A 13,044-nucleotide genomic window follows, 5' to 3' on the forward strand; every position below is an offset into this window, starting at 1 on the left:
ATTTATTTAAGAAAGTAAAAAAACCCATAATGTTGTAATCTTATCTCATCTCGTCTCCACCACCTCTGATTCTCTCATCTCTGCACTCATCTATGGTAATATCTCTCTTTCTCAATGCAAATCTATTTTCTATTGTACCGTGTAAGAATGAATTGATGTATATTGATGGTAAAATGATAATTTGTATTTATGTTTGATATTATTCTTTCCTTTTTTTCTCAAACATTTCTCTCAGTTTACACCTTCAAGCCTTTTACCTTGTTCCTTTTCTTCTTCTCTCCCAGTGTTACTGTTTATAAGGTTTGCCAACATTATTGACGGTGCTAAATCTATTTGATCAAAGTGCTCTTTTAATTTAATGTGTTTATAATGCTAAGACTTTGAGCAATATTTTATCTAGATCATCAGTTAAAAGCATAATATTAATTTTCTTTTTTATATAGAAGGACAGTACACTGTGTATCTTTGATTTTCTTTACTTTTTTTTTTTTACTTGATTCTATTATGTATATTTTTCTGATCTATTAGATAGAGAAGTGAAAGATTAAGACACAATTTAGTTCATGCGTCTGCAAACTTTTTTTTATAGTTTCCTTCCTTTAATGTTTTAACTAAATGATTTTCTTTTGATTTAACTCAATAATGATTTTTTTTTTTTTTTTTTGACACAACTCAATAATGATTCTAGTTCTAAGCAAATCATGAAAAATACACTCAAATGTGATGTCTGATGAAATTTTCATTCTTTTAGTTAATTACTAGATTACATAATTTGCATTCCTTTATGCTATTTTCTATCTCACATTCACTTCTTATACTCATATATATTTGACTTTTGTTGGGTTTTATACCCTTATAAAACCATATTTTTTTTTATGTAATTAATTCATTATCAATAAAGTAGTATAAATCATTTTGTTCAATCAAATTGCATAGTTATAATTATAGTGACTCAGTCACAACGGATTATAAATGTAATTATATATACAAAAGCATTTTTTCCTAAGATTAAACCAGCACACTAGATTTTTACTGATTGGGTAATCTACGATAAGATCTACTTACACATCTCCAGGACATTGACTAAGTATATAAGATCAGATGTATTTTATTTCATTGGACTGGACTGATACAGAATCAATCAACACATTATAAGGGTTCCAGCACTAAGAAGCTGACCTGTAACAACTGAGGGAAACGCCTCAACTTCTGCTTGAGTCAATGCGAACACTCGAGCTGGGGCCGAGCTGTCCGCCTTTCTGGATTCTTCTTTTCTTACCTAAGGGCAATCTTTCTTAAAATGACCCACTGCTCCACACAAGTAGCAGGCCTTTGCCTTACACTCTCCCAAATGACGCCTCTTGCATCTAGGGCATTCAGGACGAGTCTTCCAGGCTTCACTACCCCCTGGACGACCTATTGTAATACCACGGGACCGCCTGTTAGGACCTGGAATTGGGAAGGTGTTAGGAACCTTCCTCTTCTGATCACTAGGGCTTACACCCCTACCAGAACCCACAAATGGAGGAACTGTCCTCTTGAAATCCTCTCTGGCTGCACTGTCACGCCAGATCTTGATCTCTGCACTGTCAGCTGTGAGTGCTTTCTCAACCACCTGTGCATAGGTAGTAACCCCTGCCACAGTGGTGATACGTACATCACAGGCTAATCTGGGCTGTAGCCGCTGAAGGAATCTTTCTCTCCTGGTCCCATCAGTGGGCACCAGTTCCTTGGAAAACTTTGCCAAACGGTCAAATTTCAAGGCGTACTCAGTGACTGATAGACTTCCCTGAAGTAGCCTAATGAATTCCTCAGCTTTAGCTGCCCTGATGGCATCATTGTAGTATTTCTCATTGAACAGAGTCTGAAACTCTTCCCAACTCAGGGCGTTAACATTCTTGGTCTGGGTAATTACTTCCCACCAAATCCGGGCATCCTCCCGAAACATATAGGTGGCACAGGCCACCCTCTCATTACCAACTACCCTCATAAAGTCAAGGATAGTGGTAATCATGCTCATCCATTGTTCTGCCTTGGCAGGATCTGCACTGCCCTCAAACATTGGAGGTTGTTGCTTTCTTAACCTTTCATAAAGAGGTTCCCATTTATTTCCTACCTCAGGCAACTGCTCTGCTGTTGGCACCGACACAGGAGGTGCCTCTGATACACTAGCCACTACAGGCACTTGTTGCTGTCTCAGGAGACGAAGCTCCTCTCCTTGTTTCAACACTGTCGCTTGCAAATCATTAAACAACTGCTGCCAGTTTGCAGGAGCTGGCTGTGGAATCTGAGATTGGTCATTCTCCTGACCCTGTCTGTTATTATTATTCTGGCCCTGATCGCTTTGGCCAGCTGAAGTATCTGTCTGCCTTGGATTCATTCTTATTTCTGATACCCTGCCGAAACATTGATCAATACTGCTAGTCACGTAGTAATAACTAAACCTCTTGCCGCCTCACGGTCCAAGAACAAGCAGACAATTATCATATTCCACAGCCATTCAATTATACAAGCAGATACATGTTTATAGCATTCATCACTCAACATGTATCACATAATAATTCATAATCAACAATACTGATGAGTATGTTCCAGCAATTTCAGTACTAATTAGCACACAGTTGCTGAGGATATCATATTTCAGGGCACAGGTTCAACATGGTGTCTCATGCATACAGGTAAAGAATATATACTATATTTAAGCAGTTATACTTATAACTACATAAATAGTTACCAAACCATGAGTCGAGCTTGACTTCAGTGATGTGTGTACATGACTAGCCAGTCTACAAGAACCTTAACCTTGGCATGCTTTGATACCAAGTTGTAACGCCCTGGTTACCCCGGAACTGTTACGGTGAACGATGAACTGGAAATTTGACCCGCTACCCGAGTCCTTTGGTTAAAAACGTGTTCTAAGTGCTATTAACAGGCTAAGGTGAAAAATCAACAAAAGGAAAGGATATGCTTTATTTAATACATAAAACTGTTCATGGGCCCACAAGAACATTTACAAGTTATGTACAACTCAAAAAGGTCATTACTGTTTCAAAATTACAAACCCGCCGACCTAAGCGGCAAAAATAGGGTAAACCCCCTAGTTCCTCTGAGTACTCCTTGGCCGTGGTGGTCAAGTGGCCGCATATGTACACATCACCACCTAAGCTCTCCACTCAAGGCTGGGTGAGCTTTTCTTTCCCTTTACCTGCACCACATAGCACCCATGAGCCAAAGCCCAGCAAGAAAACACAGTATTGTATATAAACATTATCAAATGATTATCATTATAATCACACAGAGCTTATAGCTCTTAAACAAATGAGTGAACATCACTTGAGGTTCTAGAAAACCATACTGAGTGACTGACAAGCAAGTCACTAATTTAAACAAAAGAGTGGCTGCTGGGTAAGCCACTAGCCTTAAACAGATGAGAGACTGATAGGTAAGTCTCTAACTTAACATATGAGTGACTGAAGGGTAAGCCACACAAGCGCTTATAGTATTCATCGAACTTGAGGTCGGTCCGGAATTAATGCTCTTTGAGTCATCCAATGCAGATGTCGATCAGATCTAATCTTTGTTGGCTTGCGTTGAACATGCTAAAGTCGTCCTGACTAATGAGTCAGCTCTATGTGACCAGTGCCCAGTACCACTGCCGAACTTGACTAATGAGTCACAGCTTCATAGTTGATACTGACACCTTTGCCAATTCTGACTAATGAGTTGGTGCCATACACAAGTGAGCAAGATTTGCTAAACATTCGATAATTAATCCATGTCCACATTTACACAAACAGCATGCCTCAAGAATAATCATGCATGTCACATATGGGGTGCAGTTCTCTTACCTCTGGTTCGAGCGAGAAATAATAATAAGAACGACTCCTGAGAATGATCGACCTTTGATTCCTTAGCGGTCACCTAATCACAACCAATTATAACCTCCATTAATGAGAATCAACATGGATAGGGTCTTAACCTAAGCACCACTCTCGAGACCTCGAAACATGCCCACACAGTGAGTAGATTCGATCCCGGGCCTTAAGGATTGAAACCCCAAGTCAAAAACCCTTAAAAACACTCAAAACGGGACTTTGAAGGAACAGAGTAGCGCTACAGCGCTGATCCCTAACGCCCCAACGCTATACTTAGAACCCCCAACATTCCCAAAAGCCTCCTGAGTAGCGCTGTAGCGCCCTAGGGTGGGCGCTATAGCGCTACCTCTAGACCAGATGCCCCCTGAAACCCTCTTCTTCAATTCCTTCGATTCTAATCTGATTCCAATGCTTCCAAATCCCATTTTTTATGCCAAATGAACCCAAAAACCATCCTAACATACCCCAAACATCACAACCATAAGAACCCTAGCCAAAACTCCCAACAAAACTAAGATCTCAACCTAGATATCACAACTGCAAAACAGAACTAAAACAGAGCAAACCAGGGAATTCTATGGTTAGAAACTTACCCAAAGCTCAACTTATGATGCTCTTCAATGGAGGAACACACTCCCAAACTCCCAAGGCTTACTTCCCAAGCTTGAATCCTCAAGAATGATTCAAAAATCACAAAGAAAACTGAAGGGAAGATGGTACAGGAAAGCTCTTGAACTTACTCTGTTTTTCTGCCTCTTCCTCAGCCAAAAATGGCTTATATCTATCGTAGGGGTGAAATGACCATTTTACCCTAGGTCAATTAATAGTTTCTAAAGGCTCCCAAGGGAAAAATTGGTATTTTCCACCTATTTCGTTAATCATAATTAACGCTCTCCAATTCCCACTATTCTCGATAATCTCAAACACCAATAGTTCACATCTCGTTACCCTTTAATGCCTGGTAATGCTCTAATCATTAAAATCACCCCGAGACTCATCTCGAGCCCCGAACTTAAACCTGTTGTGACTAGGCCGCTAATCAATATTCCAAGATAGTCTCATGCCGAATGGCTCGAACAAACCCACATTATAATGTGGTCTCAACATATATCACCGACATGCATACAAATATACAATTTTACCCTCAACGGGCCAAATTAATATCACACCCCTGTAATTAAAAATGTGGACTCCCATGCATGCATTTAACATCATATTATAATGTAATTCACGTATACATGCATAATATCATTTAATGACATAATTAAACAAGTATGGCCCTCCTGGCCTACTAATCTCGCCATTAAACCACATCAGAGAATTCGGGGCATTACATGAGTCTTTAAACCTTCGACTGATAAGTCGTTTTTTTAACCCTCGACTGGTAAGTCGAGTCTTAATCATTGACTGATAAGTCGAGTCTTTACAATCGACTGATAAGTCGAGTCTTTAACCCTCAACTGGTAAGTCGAGTCTTAACCATCGACTGATAAGTCGAGTCTTTAACCCTTGACTGGTAAGTCAAGTATTAACCATCGACTGATAAGTCGAGTTTTTAACCCTTGACGGGTAAGTCGAGTCTTAACCATCGATTGATAAGTCGAGTCTTTAACCCTCGACTGGTAAGTCGAGTCTTTAACCCTCGACTGATAAATCGAATCTTAATACCCCGATTGATAAGTCGAGTCTTGATCCCTCGACTGATAAATTGAGTCTTCAAACCGACTATACCATTGACTATTAAGCCAAGCCCTTCATTAGATAACATAGATAAACCTTCGGCTTGTAAGCTGAACTTCCCTAATAAGATATAAAGATCAACAGTTATTAAATAACATAGGTAAACACAACACATTCAATATGTTTAATAAAACATTCTCAACATAACATTAATTCTGCACTATATTCGAGTCGAGCCCTAAACGCAGACCAGGTGTAGTTTTCTTACCTCTGGTCCGAGTATAGCATGATAATAAAAACGACCCTCGAGCACGATCCTGGTTCCGAGACCCTAGTGATAGCCTAGTCACAACCATAATATAAAATCCCATCAATAACGAGCAAATAAAGGCTTCTGGATCGAGTCCTAGCCTCAGGAACATCGAATCCTACCAAACCGGGTAGTAGGAACGATCCCGATTTGAGTTCCCATACTCAAAACCTCCCCAAGGCCAAAAATCCCATAAGCACTGCGGCTTGCTCAAATCAGAGGCTCGATCATCTTCCCTGCCTACACTAGCGTCACAGCTCAAAAGCCCTAGCTGCCACCTGCTTCTCCTTCGTTAATGAGAGTCGCGACGCCCCAAGAACAGGGCCACGACTCGACCTGCAAACTCTGTTTTTCCACCATTTCGCTCAATCCAAAACCCTCCATAAACCTATCCAAACATTAGCCCAATCTCAAAATAAAGTTCCCAAACGATTCAACAGTCCAATATCATCAAAACCCATGCAAAAGCTTGGCCAAAAACCTACTCAAATCTTAAATCTCAAAATTCAGAACTGAGTTTCTAAACTCTGAAACTTAATTAAAACCAGAGAAAATGCAGGGAATTAAAGCTAGAAATTGTTACCTTGGCTGCCCTAAGCGATGCAAACCTTTTCCCCAAGCAATCTCGAGCCTAAACTTGCCTCGATTCCCCTTGGTTCAGCCTTTCTTCCTCACAACTCAGAGAATTTCCTCAAGCCACAAGAGAGAGAGAGAGAGAGAGAGAGAGAGAGAGAGTAACGTGAGGGTGAGTGCTTGCTGAAAGTTTTTGTGTTTGTGAGGTTTACTTAGACTCTAAGTAACCTTAAGTAAATCCTGAGGCTTGGGGTCCTAAAAACGTCATCGAGGGCAAAATAGTCAAAACTCCTGGAATTTTCTCCTAATCTCACTAACTCCAAATATATCCTCAAATATTTACTCCCATTACCCGAAATCCCAGTAATGTGTTAAATACTCAAAATACCCATTGACTCACCCCGAGTTTGGTATTGGATCCCGTTGTGACCTTCCTGCTAACCTACTCCCTAGGATTGCCTCGTGCCAAGTAACCCAAATATATCCACATAATAATGTGGTCGCGCACATATCACATATATGCACATATATTCCAAATATACCCATAATGAGCCAAATTACGAAAATTGACATTCTAATAAGAAATGGGCCCACATGAATATATACTCATATTATAATACGACTTACTTAATCATATAATCATACACATGTATATCACATATACACATAATTCTCATAAATTTCCATCATGACCCCCTAATCAAGGCCCTAAGACTTATTAGGTAATTTAGGATGTTACAATTGTTGGGGTTTTATGCCCTAATTAAAACCCAAATTCTTTGTAATCTCATTTTATTATCAATAAAAGAATAGAAATCATTTTTTGACTTAGTCAATCACTTTGCTCACATGTTTTATTTTCATGATTATTTTTTTAATATAAACTTCTATTAAATCCCGAGCATATAGCTAATCTTATTTATAGTGACGTAATCACAGTGGAATATAAATATGATTATATGTTCAAAATAAGTTAGTCCTAAGATTAGTCAGTGCACTGGATTTACACTGATTTGCCAATCTACGATATGATCTACTTACACATTACAGTGTTATGTTCTTTCCAGAATATTAGCAAAGTAGATAAGATCAGATGTATTTGTTACATCGGACTGGACCGATATTGACAGTTGATAAGATAAGTAAACATACTGTTATTATCTATTCTAGTCATATCATATAGTTGACCATAGGTCAATTCAATCTCAATTCTGAGTGGTTAGTATTCTAACTTGATTGTATTATTTGATTTCTTTGACTTGTTCATTACCAGCTTACCCTACGTACTAGCCCATACTTACATCTTGGGAACTCGGTAGTATAATTGAGTGGGAGTATTAATCATAGATATGAACATCTATAGCTTCTAATGAAGAAGTGAAACGATGATTTCCTTTTAGTTTGGTTCAAGGTGTTAAATGATAGAGATCTCATTTCAGTAATTAAATTAGTTTACTGAAATATCATTTACAAGGAACTAAGTGTTTTAAGGATAAAATAAAATGAGGGGTAAAACGGTATTTTAGTCCTATCTCATTGTAGAACGTCTATAGATGATTGAGTGACAATTATGGTTGTAACAATGGATAATTAATAGCGTATCTATATTTGTTATAGAACGTTCTATGAATTCAAGAGTGCAATTCCAAGTCTATAGTGGAGTCACGAGGAATTAATAAGTTAGTAAATTTATTTGTTAGATTTATGATAACTTATTGGAGCTTGATTTCATAGGCCCATGATCCCCATTTTACCTTGGATAAAATCATCTAGATAGTCTCAATTAATTGATTTAATTATCAAAGTTGACCAGGTCAATTTTGGATAGTTTCACATAGTTGTGTAATTTTGAGAAGAAAAAAGAAATTATGGCAGATTTATTAATTAAGATAAATTAGTATCTAAATTAATAAATAAATTTAAATCAAGGTTCAAATTATAAATAATTAATTTTATAAAGGATTTAAATAATTATTTAATTAATTAAATCAATATAAAATAATACAGGCCTTGATTTTAAGTCCAATGGGCTTACAATCAAATGGGAAATTTCACGGGCCTATAGCCCATGTAACGACCTAAATTTGCAATTAAGGCTTGGAGCCTTGATTAGTGTGCCTGGAGGGCAATAATTGTTTTACTGCATTAATTTATGTGAATTTAATGAATATGTGGTTAGAATGCATGATTAGGTGAAATAAATATGCATGTGAACCCCGTTTGTATGGTAGGGGTAAATTGGTAATTGTAGCCCGCTGAGGGCATATATGTGATAATTGTGTTATGTGATTTGTACCACGTGAGCGTGGTGATATTATTGTGATGCACGTGTCGAGACGGTCCTAGAGAGCAATTAACTTTAAAGTCACAATGGGATTCATACCCGGCTCGGGAGGAGCCTAGGGATACTTTGGGAATTTTATGGTTAGGTAGAGAATTAGCGGTTAATGGTTATTGGTGATTGAGTAACCTGGGTAACCATTAGTTACTGCTGAGAGTAACAAGTTTAGATGGAAAATGGTAGAATTGAAATAGAAGTGAAAGGACAAGTGAGCCCTTGAGGCTTAGTTAGGAAAGGACAGGTAAGGAGGGGTAAAATGGTCATTTGGCAAGGGGTTTAGACAAATTTCAGCTGGGTTATATGGGGTACACGGTTTAGGCTTGATCATATTTTGGTCTTGTTAAAAATAGAGAGAAGAAAAGCTAGAAGGAAAAAGCTAGGGCAAGAAGAAGAAGAAGAGGTGTAGAAGGAGCTAAAATTTGGAGACTTAGGAGAAGAAGCAAGGGAGCTTAGGGTTGGATTCTTCATTCAAGGTAAGGATTCTAAGTAAATTTAAAGCTTGTTTCTGTTTTGATTTGTGAAATCTAAATGCATGAGTTAAGTTTTCTTTTGGTTTTGGTTGAGTTTGCTGAAATTAGAATTCAAAGGGTGGATTTTGGGTGTAATTGTGTTTTGAGCTGGGTTATGATGTTTATGGGTTGATTGAATGGTCTATTTGGGGTTTTGATTTGGTTTTGGGGCTTAGGTGTGAGTTTGAGATGATTTGGGAGTGTTTTGGCTCGAGAAAATGCAAAGGAAAAACCCAGAAATCTGGGTTCGCGAAGGAGCGCTGCGGCGCGAGGTTGCATCAGGATTTTGGGCTAGCCGCTGGGTGCCGCGGCCCTTGAGGGGAGCGCTGCGGCCCTAGGCCATTTTGACAGCCAAAAATTTGGGTTTTTAGGGCTTTTGCCCGGGGACTCGGGGGATGGTTCCTAGGTATTGTTTTAAGGAATTAGAGGTCCCGAGAGTGCGGGAATGGTCCCGGGAAATGGTTTTGGATTGGTTAATATTAAAGAGTGTTTATATGTGTTGTGACTAGGTTTTTGGAGAGGCTCGTGATAGAGGACCGTGCTCGTGACTTTGGTGCATTGTGAAGCTCGGGATACAGGTAAGAAAACTGTAGCACCCGTAGGACAGGGCATGGACCCATAGTGTTAATGCAGGGCACGGCCCTAAATTGTATTACATGTTATGGTATAGTTTTGATTGAATTGTTAAATGTTTGAATGTTATTTGAATTGTACTATATGTGATTATAGTAGAGAGAATGGCAAATGTGCCGAGAACGGCAAAGGTGCCGAAAACGGCAAATGAGCCGAGAATGGCAAAGGGAGCCGAGAACGGCAGCAGGGCCGGAAGTAACACTTAGCACGTGGAATGCTTATAGTTAGGGTGGGACCCCAATTGATACATGGGATATCCTTACGGTGAGGACCGAGATACCAGACCTAGGTAATGCTTCTGGAACGGCATGGCCGTGTTTGTTTAGTCTGATGGACTACTTGGTTATCTGTAGATTATCTGATAGATTGATTATATAATATGCATATGAGTATGTGTTGTTTGGGTTTTCTTGCTGGGCTTCGGCTCATGGGTGCTCTGTGTTGCAGGTAAGGGCAAAGATAAGTCAACCAGCCATGAGTACGGAGAGCATGAAGCGGCGCGTACATGTTTGGCCATGCCCAACTGCTTTGGTTGGGGGTTTATTCAGGAAATGGCTGTAATAATCTGTGATTTTAATAATTAATCAACTGTAAACTTATTTTAAGTTGTAAAGCATTTTGCAAACCTTATTTTGGGATCCCAAATATTAGATACTTGAAGTTTTCAATAAAGTAAAGCATTTCCAAAAGGTTACAGCCTTATCTTTTGCTTAGTCACACTTTTGTTTTAAAAACCTCGGTTAGCGAGTTAATTGCACAAAGTTTTGATTTAAAACTCACTTAGTAACGACTCTAAGGAAGTAGGGCGTTACAGCCCATGATAATTTCGACCTAGGGCTTCAAAATGACTATTATTTTATTGATTTTTTAATTAAATTAAATGGCCTAATTGAGTCTATAAAAGGAGTGCTTAGAGAGAAGTCAAAACATAAGTTTGATAAGTCACAAGTCAGATTTTCTGATAGTTTTAGATTCTCTCTAAACACAAGTCCTTTTCTAAGCCACTTTGTTATTTTCTCTTCTTCTCTCTATATCTATCTCATGTGTTGAGAATTGCCTACACTAGTCTAGGTGGTTCTAAGGATACATTGGAAGATTGTGAAGAAAATAGAAGATCGGTTCAGTTTCTTGATAATACTCTGCGACAGAAAGGATACAAGAGTTAGAGAAACTGAAGAAAGGACTCTTAATTCTGCTGCATATACTGTAAGTATTCTATTCTTTGTTTCTCTTTGAATTCAATTTTAGAAACATGTTTTAGGCTATCTCGTATTAATTTGTTTAATATTAGATATACATGAAAATAAATAAAGATCTTGTATAAGTTTTTCCAACAACAATAAGTCAATTCAATCTTAATTCTGAGTGATTAATATTCTACTAATTATATTTTTCAAGTTTTTTGGTTTGTTCGTTACCAGCTTACCCTACAGATGAGTTGGAGTATTTATCATAAATATGAAATCTATAGCTTTTGTTTAAGAAGTGAAACGATGATTTCCTTATAGCTTGGTTCAAGTGTCAAATGATAGAGTACTCATTTCTGTTATTAAATTTACGGAAATATCATTTACAAGGAACTTAGTGGGAGTTAAGGATACAATACCAATGAGGTGTAAAACGATAATTTGCACCGGTTTCATTAGTAGATCATCTATAGATGATTGAATGACGGATATTATTATAACAATGGATAGCGTATTTACATTTGGTGTAAAACATTCTATGAATTCAAGAGTGCAATTCTGAGTCTATAGTGGAGTTACGATGGTAGTGAGATTATTTGTTATAAATAAAGTCACGGTAACTTATTGGAGCTTGAGTTCATGGATCCATGGTCCCTGTGTCATCTCTTATCAAAATGAATCTAGTGGTCTTGAACAATTAATTATAAAAATATCTTATTGACTAGGTCAATGAAAATAAATAGTGTTAAATTATTTATTGATATTTAGTGAGAAAATAAATAGAAGAAACTTTGAGATTTTTATTGCAAAGTCTCAAAAAGAAAGTCTTAACCGATCAACCTTTAAGGCAGGTCTTGCAAAAGCCTGAAACATCGGGACGCCTACTAAAGTGGGCCATCGAACTCAGCAAGTTTGAGATATTGCATATGCCACACACAACGATCAAGAGTCAAGCACTCACTGACTTTGTAGCTGAATGCACAGGTTTTCAGGATGAGCCAATGAGAGACTAGTGTAAGAGTTGTGGAAGATCTTCATTGATGGATCCTCTAACGAGAATGGATCAGGAACTAGGATAATTCTGATCTTACCAAAGGGACATTGATTCCATACAACTCTCAGGTTTGGGTTCGAAACATCCAACAATGAGGCAGAGTATGAAGCTCCACTGGCAGGAATAAGGATGGCAAATGAATTGAAGGAAAAGGCGATCCAATGTTTTAGTTATTCCCAGCTCATGGTTAATCAACAATTGGGGGAGAATCAAACTCACAGTATCAAAATGGCAGCTTACATAACTAAGGTTAAAGGCGAGTTGTCTGAATTTGAGTTCTGCTCCGTTGAACAAGTACCCCGCGAATAGAATTCCAATGCAGATGATTTAGCTCGACTTTCCACCACCAAAGAGGTGAACACACTGAATGTAGTCCCGGTGGAGTTCTTGAAACAACCGAGCATAATATCAGAATCGCTTGAGGTTGGAAGGATTGAAATAAAACCGACATGGATGACCCCCATAGTGGAGTATCTCACAACGGCTAAACTGCCAGGTGATCGAAAGGACACAAGAAAATTGCTATATCAAGCTCCGCAGTATGTTATGGTTGAAGGGACTCTATATCAACAAGGGCATTTGCTACCCCTCTTGCGGTACGTTCTGCCCAAGGAAGCGCAGACTATCTTGCAAGGGATACATGAAGGCTTTTACAGAGACCATGTTGAGGGGAGAAATTTGGCTCTAAAGATATTGAGACATTGATATTTTTGGCCTACGCTGAAAAGGGATTCACCCTCATACGTACATAAATGCGACAAGGCTTGGGCAACACCCATTGAGTTAACCATGATCTCATCCCCCTGGCCATTTGCAGTATGGGGAATCGACTTCATTGGGTCTTTACAACTAGGAAAAGGAGGAGTTCATTATGCAGTTGTT

Source organism: Humulus lupulus, chromosome 7 (assembly GCF_963169125.1).
Source record: "Humulus lupulus chromosome 7, drHumLupu1.1, whole genome shotgun sequence".
NCBI lineage: Eukaryota > Viridiplantae > Streptophyta > Magnoliopsida > Rosales > Cannabaceae > Humulus > Humulus lupulus.